This window comes from Osmerus eperlanus, chromosome 1 (assembly GCF_963692335.1).
Source record: "Osmerus eperlanus chromosome 1, fOsmEpe2.1, whole genome shotgun sequence".
Lineage (NCBI taxonomy): Eukaryota > Metazoa > Chordata > Actinopteri > Osmeriformes > Osmeridae > Osmerus > Osmerus eperlanus.
The window spans coordinates 11,137,991-11,150,151 of NC_085018.1; positions in this window are offsets into that span (position 1 = coordinate 11,137,991).

The window sequence follows — 12,161 nt, forward strand, 5'->3', positions numbered from 1 at the left end:
CATGCCTTGTATGAGGGCCAGACGAGCTCATGTGAGAGCGAGCGAAAGTCCCCCTGCACCGCTTTACCTCCCTCCCCGACAGGATGTGAGACAGCGACACCATTTTAGAATGGGTATCTGAGTGATTATCAGCTATCAAGTGACACTTCCTCCCTTCGCAGCCACGCCGTGAAATCCAAGCCTGTGGCCGAGTCCAGAGTCTGCTTCAGCCTCACTGCGAGGGGACATGCCTGTTGTTTGGCACCAACCCCATTAGTTGATGAGTGAAAATTGGCCAGGCTTGGACAGCAATACAGGGACAGATTAGGACAAATGACTGGTCCTGTCTTGTAAATGACACCATCGCCCCAAACTTGCTGTTATGTGGTTTATTTATCTTCATTTAAATCCGGATGATTCACTTCAGTTTTAACTCCACAATTACACTGCATAAAGAGAGGCGTGTTTGCTTTTCTGTCTCCTATCATTGTTTCCGGTAAAAAATAAATAATCATCCTGTTTGTTCAGTAGGACGATGTATAATCCAAACTTGATGACCCTTGTTGGTTTCGGTGGACTTTGAGTCAACCTTAAGATAGCAAACACTGTCACATGTACCTATCTTATGCTCTTTGCCCTTTTTGGAAGGGCACTTGTTTTATCAAGCTCACCCCCCCTCTCAACTCAAATGCTGGCATGTTATTATAGGCTACAAACTCACACAACAGGTTAATGTGTGGTAAATAAATGGTTTTGTTTCCATTCTAAAATATACTTTTTACACTCTGAATTACACATGAGGTTTAAAAGGCTTATGTCAGGTTGAGTGCAGTGCAGACCTGAACGTCTTTGACAGAATAACGTTTTTTTTCTATTGCCAAATCCATACCCTCTGCATTTCCATCATCTGCTCTGTCCCAGAATGTTGACCTACCTCCTCAACCCACCCCCTCAAGCCCCCGCCCCTTCACCCCTCCATGGTGGAACATGACTCTGCTGTGAGGACAAGAGGTCCAGCTGGCCGGCTGTGGATACGACCATGCATCCGGTCTCCAGTTAAAGACTAACAGGTGATTACCCAAGCACGGCCAACGTTCCAAAGTCCGAACTTCCACAAGGGGCTATGTGGGTGTGGAAACCAGGCTAGCTGTGAGTGTCCTTATAAAGATCTTGTCATTGATGAGCAGAGGGTTAGCCTTTGACTGCCAGTAGTGACCATGGAAAACACAGCCACACTCTCTCCTGGCTTCCATATGTTACGGTGTTCATAGCAAATAGAGATATTCCCAAACGATGTGGACTAAACAGTGAAGAAGGCTAATACAGTACATATACCCCTCACACATTGAGTTGGCGTGCCCCCTCGAGCAGAACCACAAGGCAAAGACAACCCTTTCCAAAAAAAAAGCATTTTGAACGTTTTCTTGACAGAATGACAATAATATAAAGTCATTGATTTGGAGAAAAAAACAACACAGTCAATGAATTATCGGAGGAGTTTACGTTAAGAGGCTTCTGGAAGCAAAGCCATACAGAGTGAGAGTCATACATGCATCCGCTGACATGGAGTTCGGTCTGTTCTAGTCTGCAGCACTGAGTGCTCCTGGGAGAGAGGAGGGATGAATAATCCACATTTATGGGGCTATTTTCATAATGTGAGCGTGGCAGTGCATCCGGCCAGGAGCTCTGAGCTGGACAGAGACCACACTTAGATTAGAGGCGAGGTCAGGACAGGAAGGCACACACGCACACACATACACATGCACACAGCGGAAGAGAAAAGTCCTTGAATAAATACATTAAAACCCCAGAGCCGAGGTTGCTGTCCAAAATCTGTCCACAAAAGAGTGCTTGACCACTTAGCTAAAGTACACTATGATTTCAAGCTTCATGTTAACAAAAAGAGTGGGCTCGGAACCTTTCTGCCATATTCAAGCTTTCCTGCTAGTGAAGGGAAACATCCAATCAACTCAGGGAGAAGTCCGCTTGGTCTGTTATACCTGCCGATACAAACTCAGTGCACCTTATGTATTGACCCAGCTCTGCTCCATGAGGCTGTGTGGGCGTCCATTAGTATGACATTATGAGCTCTGCCAGGACTCTCTGACCTGGCCTTGCTCCTCTGTACCCCGGCTACACCTCCAGGGAAACACAATCACATTAAGATCCTCCGTTGAGGCACACACCGGGATATCATCATTCAGACATTCACATAGAAATGGAAAACATGATGTCACCCCAAACCCTACTTTGCTGATCTAATTCAAATGATTTATCATGTGTGTGAATTGTTCTTATTAGAATTGAGCATCAAACCAAACAGCAATCCAATTACGAAGTCAAACATTAAGCCATTCATGTCGAAAAAGATGAAAAGGGAACGTTCCAAAATAGATGTACGGGTCCCCTTGCTTTTGAAATACCATGACCCTGTGGGTTCTCTTGAGCTGCTTGGAGGGGAACCAGACAGGTCATGTACACATCTCAGTTACTTTTGCAACATCCTGTCTTGGAATGATGACAGTATGTTATTTCTGTGTGTCTGCAGTCAAGCAAGGAAGGAAGGAAGGAAGTGTCATTGATTTGCTCAGCAAAAGCCACTGTTGTACATTGCAGGTGGGGACTGACTTCTTTCTCTTTCTGTCCTTGATGCTTTGCTAACATTTGAGTTAAACTGTACGAATGCATTCAGATGGGAGAGCTTCTCGCTTCAATGACTGGCTTCTCTAGCCTCGTAACCAGGGCCTCAACAGATGTGAAGCTCTCGCTCAGAAAAGACAGACAGACAGAGAGAGAGAGAGAGATCAACACTCCTTCTTTCAGTCTCTCACTCTCACTCTCTCTCTCTCTGTCTTTATCTCTCTTTCTCTCTCTCTCTCTCTCTCTCTCTCTCTCTCTCTCTCTCTCTCTCTCTCTCTCTCTCTCTCTCTTTTCTGAGCTTCACATCTGTTGCTAATACTCCATTAGCGTTAAAACTTCTCATGGACTACCTAAGGTCTGATAAATCACAACTAATACACGGATGATGGATAAATGTGCTGCCCATGTGTTTTTCTTTCACATGAAAGGCACATGAAAAATACGTATATATCACAGATATCACCCCATAAACAACCCTCCACATGCTGTTGTAAACTGTAATGTTGACTATTGCTGGGCATAGTTTAACAAATTCTGTATTTGCATATTAATGACGTACTCAATTAGCAATGTGCTCATATTTAGAAAAGACATCTTCATGAGACGCCTCTTACGACTTGAAAATAATGATAAATGTTCTTTCCACATTCTAATCCAATTAGGTGTTCCCTTCTCACTCACATGCAAAACATTTTTCTCCTAATTCCTCCCACCTCTCCTCCTCCTTTCTTTGTCTTGCTCCCTCGGTCCCTCGCCCCCCCCCCAACCTACCTTGCAGGAGACCCCGGTTCAAGGCAGTGATTTATGAATGTGAAACTTCAGCTCATTCACACTGTGCGGACAGTCAGTGAGACGCTGAGGCAGACGGTAAGGAGGTGAATAATGGATAAGCCTCATCAACTGGCTGAGTGGGGACGTCTCCGCCTCACTAATCCTGCACGGCCACTCGATCTCAGAACTCACAAAACACACACACACACACACACACACACAGATGCAACACACAGACGCGTACCGTGGGTGCTGTACTATGCTGTTTTTATATTCGTACCAGCAGACCCGCAAAAAACGCGTCCACGTGCAAGTGTTTGTGTGTCCAGTCCGCGTGTCAAGAGGCATCATTGAGAGCAAGACGGCATCACGATGCCATGTTATATTCTTCTCTCCTTTCTTTCTCCATTTCTCTCTCTTTCGCTCTCTTTATCTGTCAATTGCAGCCTATTGCTGTGAGGCGAAGGCTGTATTGGAAGCATCGTCATCAAAATCTTCATGTCACGCAGCGTGTTCTGGGGTAACGATGAGCAGCACTGTGGCGGAGAGCCTTGTTTTCAGCTCTGTTAATGAGATACTGATCCTGATGTTCAGCTATATTAGGGCCCATCGATTACTGCTTTCTAGCGCACCGATTCCCACCGTGACTATTTGGGACAAATGCATGGCCTCTAGCGTTCACATGCACACAAACACAAACAAACAAACACACACGCACACAAACACACGCACACAAACACGCAGACACACACCCACGCACGCACACTTGTCTATTGTGCGGCGCAACATTGAATGGTCTTGAGCTTTCCATTCTTTCGTTTCTCCATCCTTACTCCTCGACAGTCTTTATTTGTCTCCTGGAGAGAGATTATTAATAGATCTCTGAGCTTGTGTGTGTTTGTGTGAGATTCAGACAGAAGCTCTGAAGTAAAGGGTTTTCAGCTAAGGTAGCTTGAGTGTGATGGGATGGTATTAATAGCAGAAGGGCCTGTGACAGGGTCAAGCCAAACCTGCCACTCTCACAGACGCCCCACACTTTGTTAATGAGGCAGGCACAAGCCTCGACTGACATGGAAACACAGTCTGTGCTCGGAGATGAAAAACACATTGCGAATCCAAATGACTGCTGCAGAAGTGCAGGCATGAGGACACAGAGAAGGTCCAATATGGTGGGCGTTTTGGACAAGTCAGGTGTCAGACGTCAATTAGAGCCTACATGTTCCTTTGCTTGCTGTTCATTAAAAGTTTGCACCTGCGGGAAAGACTGGGAGTTGTGGTTTTGGGATGGCCTGGCTCAAAGGAAGCCACATGAGGAAGACAGTTACCCAGCCTCTGTAGTTTGTGTGAGCCATGTTCTGAAGGCCTCTGGCTGGTTCTTGTTCCTCCTCTGTGTGTCAGCCATCATGGACTCCCTCTATGGGAAAGGCTTGCCCTGTCCTTGGCTCCCTGGCCATGTGATCCACAGTGACGAATTCTCCAGATATCAAGCAGATCAGGTGTACACATTGGCTTCCTGCTCGGCAGCCTGGCCACAGCTGCCAAGGGGGTTGGGTTGCTCTGGTGAACCTGAAAATAGCTGCCACATTAAAATTCAACATGTCAACAAGCCACTTCCTGCCTGAGAAACAGCAGGGGTCTGGGGTTACTGTGACAGAATAGTGGGTCTGACCAATCCAGGCTCCATATGTCCAACTGACCTGGTGCTGTTTTTCACGTGGTGGGATTCAAATGTAAGTCTGGTGCCCCGGAGATAAACCCTTACAGGGCGCAAACCCACTGAGACAATGGAACCTTCTAGGGAGTGTGGAAGAAATTGTTGTCTGTTTCCACAAGAACCGTGTGGCTAGGTTTGGGGTTTTTAAGTATTTGCCTGTAGTTTTTCGGAATAAGTCAATGTTCCTCATTATAAGAACTTGGTCATTGAACCACCTTTAACATCCCAGCGAGGGCCAAGTAAAATAATATGAAATATAGCTGCAAGCAGCAATGGCGGATTCCTCCTCAAAGTTGCAAAATATTGTAAAATTGACATATATTTAGAGGTTTAAACTTAACTGCCGACAAAGGAACCATAAAAGCAGTAACACCGTCCACATTCTAAATCTTTGCATGCATCAAGATTTCTATCCACTATCCTTTAGATTCCAGATGCTACGTTCTAGAAAACTAATCCACAGGAACTTTTTGGAAAGTTTGTTTGCACGAGTGTACTCGTGTCTAACGTGAATGGGAATACACTGCCAATGCAGTCTTACAATATCGATCAAAATTCAACTTTTACACACATGATGTAAGAAATCCAATATGCTGGTTAGGTATAACATGAAATGAATGGCCAGTGTCCAGAAGGCTGCCATTTTGTCCGGATATAGATTCAAATAAATGTGTAGTGTCCAGAAGGCTGACATTTTGTACAGATATACTACCAAATGAATGGACAGAAGGCTGACATTTTGTCCAGATACAGTATCAAAATATAGCTGCTAGCAGCAATGGTGGATTCCTAGAATAATAAGAATAAGAATATTAACAACTACAATAGGTTTCCTCCTAACAGAGGAATCCTAAATATAAATTCCATTTATTCATGTTTAGCCTATGTACTTAAGTGTTAAAAAAGTATTCTCTGGCATACAGATTGTCATCAGGCCTATTTCTGTGTGAAGTGCAGACAGCAAGTGTAATTGATGGTTGAAGTGTTTCCAGCAAAAGTGAGAGAATTTTTCCCCTCAACACAAGGCTTTTCAACCTCATGAGATTCTGTCCAATCAACGCTCAAACAGCTTGGGAGAGGGCGCCATGACTAACACAACCACAGTGCGAAATACACTCAATGGGCCACACACACACACACAAACACAACACAGACAGACATATACACACACACACAAACTCACGTACACAAAAAGACACAAGAACACATACACACACTTACTGTCACCACGTCACTATGGTAACTAGGGCAGGCAGCCATACTCACCGTACATGTGTTCTCGCTGAAGTTCCTCTAACCTTTACGGCTTAACAGTGACACTGACTTCCCTCTGGTAGGAAGGAACACAGTTAGGGTTAGTACAATGTCTGGAGGTAAAGTGAATCACCTTTACAGACATTATGAAACCAAGTATACAGCAAAGATGCCGGGAATGGAAAAGGAAAGATGTGGACATGCTGGTAGATCCTATAAGAACTGGGTCAGGCATGTTCAAATACTGTGGAGGTCAAATACGTGAACCGTTTCGGAGTGATCCTGTGCAAATCGTGGCGTGGATGAGAGCAGTGCGGTGGTTGGGAGGTGTGGAGAGGTATTTATGTAGCAGCTGCCAGTAATGGATCAGTCTTGCCCCCATAGACAGAGGGGAAGAGGTTGGGAGAACGTTAGCGGGCGTCGGATCAATAGGTTTGCATTCATGCTTCCATCGTTCCTGCTTTCCCTGCCGACGGAGAGCAAAAGAGAGAGAGAAAGAAAGACCGTGAGAGACGGCAAGCGAGAAAGCGAGAAAGAAAGAAAGGGCACAAGGATGGAGAACAGAGAGAAAGAGAACAAAATGTTTTGAGCTAAAACGCCGCCCGGGAGGAAGGAGAGAGGGACACGAGAGACGGGGTGATACGGAGAAAGAGAAGGGGCGAGAACGGAGAGGTAGATGGAAGAGAGCACAAATGAAGGAGGGAAGCCGCTTTGAGTTTTCGAGACACTTGAGGCATCACCAGGTGGAAGCGTCAGAGCGGCCAGGAGCGGAGAGGAGCGTGTGACTGGAAGGTGTCTCATCTGGAGCTCCGAGGGAACGCGTCACCAGAGGACAGGGATCCTGCCACAGATAAATGAAACCGAAGAGTGGCAGATGAATTGTATCCGTCAAGCTTTTGTCCCCTTTTTTCAAAGCTCACTTACACTGAAAGGGTTTGAACATGCGCTCCAGTCGAACCAGCCGTCTGACACTGGCGAAGCCGTACCCCAACGGCAAGCTGACATCCAGACGTGCTGGTTCGGCTGGGAGGTACAGGCCTGTCTACGGTATGCACTATGACTCCTAGGGTTGTCATCAGAGGAGGATGCTGAGACAAAGCATTCTGCAGCCTCAGTGGAACATGAAGGATTAGTAATGTGTGCGTGTGTTTGTGTGTGCGTGCCTGTGTGAGTGTGCACAGGATGTGAGTTGGTGTCTGGCTGGGTGACTGCTGTGGCATGGTGTGTGGGATGGAGGGAGTGAGGACTGGCTGTGCTGTTCTTGGAGACAGCTATGGACAATTAGTCATAACGGGTCAACGGACAGACAGCTTCACCTCAGACCACCAAAATCCTGGAGCCAGAGTTTTCTCCAACTCGTCTCTTTTCGTATTCGCATTGCATGACCTTTAAGCTGACTTTGACAGCATAACGGATCAATATGGAACCAACTCCAAAATACCCTCCTTGCCCACACACTTTTCCTTGAAAACCAACTGCATTTTCAGAAGAAGAGTGTATCCAGGACTGCAAAGAACTGCAAAAACAAAACACTGCAGGCCACTTACTGTTGTCCAGACACTCAACGAAACGACGACTATCTTGCAGCAATGTTTCTGCTGTGTATGGGTGTGTGGCTGTGTGTGTGTGGCTGTGTGGGGCTGTGTGGCTGTGTGGGGCTGTGTGGGTGTGGGGCTGTGTGTGGGTGTGTGGCTGTATCGGGCTGTGGGGCTGTGTGGCTGTGTGGGGCTGTGTGGGTGTGGGGCTGGTTGACTATCAGCATGATTTATTGTCAGTGTGACCCTGAAAGTTAAGATGTGGAAAGACATTGTATATTTCTGTACAATAGCAGTCAAGATGCATTCAATTCCTACAATCGTCTCTCACAGTTGGACAAAAAGGTTCCAAAAATCACACGGGACCTGGTCTTGACTGCGTGCCAACAGCCTAAGAACCTTGTGTATTGATTCCAGAGTGCACTTTAGGAGCAACTGAATACCCCATCAGCCCTCCATCTCATGTCTAAAATGTTCTCCAGGATCCTAAAGTAACAGAGATATTGATTTTGCTGCTATCATCTCATTATGATGTGCTTTATTACACTCTGGTTATGCTCTTTATTGTTTTTGAGTCAAGTCTCATATCTCATTCCCTCTCCAAGCGCAGCAGAGATGACCGGAGGAAAGCTCTGGATCGATGCTCTCGGGGATTACGTCATCGTTTAGATGCTCTAATCCAACTAGATGCCCTGGCTCTTTGACAGAAACCATCGGAAACCAGAAACCCCTCTAAATCATTGATGTGTGTCTGGACTACAGTTACAAAGAACCTTCCTGCCAAGGTCTAAAGTGTGCAGGAAAACAACTGATTGTAAACACGAGTATTTGGTTTGTCCTGAGAAGTTTCCTTTCATTTTTGTGGTATGGCAATGCTTTTTTAGATTGAACTGAATAAATGTTATACTTCTGTTGATCTTTTTGTCGCCAAATGATAACCAGTCCATATATAGACCATCCCCCTTGAGTTTAACCTTGTGGACGGATGCTGTGAGTCAATGTGGAGAAGTCACCTCATGTGGGTGGGAGACTGTCACTGTATAACTTTACACCACTTGCTTCTGTTTAACATGGCAGAACACCAGATAGATGAGAGTTGGCCCTGGAGGACCTGAAGGCTGGTCTTTAATTTAGCGTTTTGTGAGGAGGAATAGGCCCAAAATTTACATTTCAAACATATCTCACTACTGTAAGGGTATGGCATATCGAAAGTTGTGCTATCGGACACAAAATGAGAACCCCCCCCCCCCCCCCCCCAAAAAAGTCAATATTTCAGGTGTGCTTACTTATCTATTTTATCTTGCAGCACTGAAGCAATAAAATACCGCAGTCCCAATTTCTCTCACCCAGCACACAAATCATTCCGCATAATCAAGCACACCCAGAGATGAGATCAGAATGGACGGAATCCAACAGTATTGGAGCTATACGCTCATACCCCAACAGGATGTATCACCTACTGTGGAAAGAGTCCGTTTGATTGGTTGGATGGAAGAGCTACAGAGCTGGATAAGTCCTTGTTACTTATTAATGTGGCAGGGACAGCCCAAGGTAACCTGACACCCTCACTCGTATTCACTTTAATGAGATGTTAAATTCCTTCCACAGTATTTCCTGTGTGGTAAGATCACACCACCAGCCAGCCAGACACTCAGCTGACCAGGAAGTGTTAATCGACTCTGTCTAGTCCTCTTCTGTTTAGATTGGGCCATTTAGATATCTGAGAAATGTTATCAGTCTCTGAATCTTGGAGCTAGGGGCACTGTAATACATCCCATCTAAGGGAAGAAACCTTTTTTGAATGAGAAACTTGCCCCGTTGACTTTAGCCATGCAGTCAACCAGTCTCCAACATGCTGCCCCTCAGGGAGTCATGGCAACATAAAAAAAACGGAATCAAACTGTAATGAAACAGTGTATATTTTCACCAGCTTGTCAATCAAGACAAGGGGATCTGAGGCATGAGCGAAGCTAGTTCAGGCATGGCACTTGGCCAGCACGCGTCATCCGCTCATTAACCACACCTGTGTTAGCCTGCTCAAGCCCATTGGGCCACGTCCGATAAGGCGGCATTAAAAGGCCGCGCGGATATGCACACACTCACCCCCTGTTGCTGTATGATCCGTGCTGCTGCCGCCCTCCACCATCCTCTTCTCCCCCATGCTGTCTGTATGTTCTGTCATCAGGGGGATTATATCTCTATTGCTCCCTGCCTCATATGTCATGTATGTATGTGTCGCATCGAGGAGGCAGGGAGTGCTTCCCTTAGAGCATCCACTCCGCCAAAGTCAAACCTATTTCCATGTCTATGGTTATCAATAAATGGTCAAATCTAATACGTGAGTGTCTTGACTGAAATGTAGTAACAGTGTGTGGTGATGTCATATAGAGATCATGTCACTGGCAGTTAAATTGAAAGTTTACATTTCATCCACATCAACCTCATCTGTGACAGGGAGGCAGGCAGACAGAGAAAGAGACAGAGTGAGAGCGAGCGAGTGAGAGCGGGCACATTTTCACGTGATGAGAATGTGCCCTCATTTGTTGACAGACAGATCAGGAAAAAACTGTACTCTGTGTTCCATGTGATCATTACGGGCTTCCTGTCTGGTTTCCCTCACAGGAAAGTGATTGGATTCTGAGGGGAACATCTCCATGGCAACCGGGCCCTTTGCCCCTCCTCGCATGAAATGTCTTCAAATGGCTGCAGTGCACCTGAAAGTGATACTGCTGCTGCAAATAAGGATGTGCATGTGTGTACGTGTGTGTATGTGTATACCTGTTCTTGTAGAAGAGTACATATTCACTTTTTCATGTTTTGCTTGTCGAGGTAATTGAATGTATCTATTTCTGAGACAAACAGTAATGACATTACTTTATATGTTTTTAGAAGTGTTTCTACCTCCCCATGCAGACTCAAACTGTCAGAATAAGATCTGTTGTCCATCTGCAGCCACGAAAACATGTTTGGCTGTGAGCAGGGTGCCAGATAAGGAGATTTAGCTACATGAGCTGTGTGTGTGTGTGTGTGTGTGTGTGTGTATGCCATTGTGTATGGCTGTCATACCCAGGGCTTACAGCAGGCCACACATAGGGGATCTGCATCTTTTCCCAGGGGGCTCAAGGTTGACTCATCAATTCTGTCAGCTCTCTACCAAGACTGAAGTCTGCATTAAAGACTAAGCTGCCATTACATTCTCAGTCACATAGATGAATGCTCCATTCAAGAATTCACTTTTTGGAAGCCAATTAAAACATTCACAGAGAGGGTTAAAGGTATATTTTGCTCTCTTTCTTTTACTTTTCAAACACGTTTTCTTCTTCTTTCATCCACATATTATATTTTAAGATATATTAATGTGACTTAACTGTCCCAACATGGTTTAGCTTTTCACATAAACCTGTTTCAGGCAGGATCAGGAGCTCAAGTCTCAGGCTGTGGGTTAGGGACAGAGAGACTGACAAGGCTGGAGAAAACCTGAAGGCCCGAGCCAGAGACAGAACCTGATGGTTCAGTCGGTCTAACCTGAATCCATGAGTCCTCTCAGGAGTTACTATGAGGACCAGGTAAAGAGGCAGCTCAATATTTGTATCTCAAGGAGCTCTCCGGAACTGATCTGGAGACAGGGGCGTTTCTACACGGGGGCCTACAGGGGCCAGTGCCCCTGTAAAAATGTCCTTGGCCCCCCCTGTGGCCCCCCACTTTTTTTTTTTTTACACGTTCTTCTTCTTCTAGTAGTCATCATACATTTAGTCATTTAGCAGACGCTCTTATCCAGAGCGATCATGAAACGAGGAAGGGACATTGCAGCCTTTTTTACCCCAGTAAATAAAAAAGTTAGAGAAACATATCAAGGTATTGAGAGAGCTGAGGAGCTGGAAGAGGGAGAGAATACAAACAGATATCATTTGTTTCCGTTTTTTATGTGCCCCTCTGATTAAACACTGGCCCCCCTTGGCCCCCCCAGTAAAATTTGTCTAGAACCGCCACTGTCTGGAGACATTCTGTTATGTGAAATGATTGCAAAGGAAAGGTGTTTCTGTCGACTGTCAGCAGAACCATTAGCAGTGAAGATGTGTCTTTTTGTTCACATACGAACATGGTCACTGGGGACTGTTCAGTAAGCAGCAAGACCACCCACAACAGTTAGCTTTGTTTATCAGAGCTCCACCACTTCAGGGGCCTCATGTACGTACATTTGCAAACGTAGCATTATTAGCGCCATGGCCAACCCACAGTTTGCGCACGCTGTGATATTTCAGTTTACG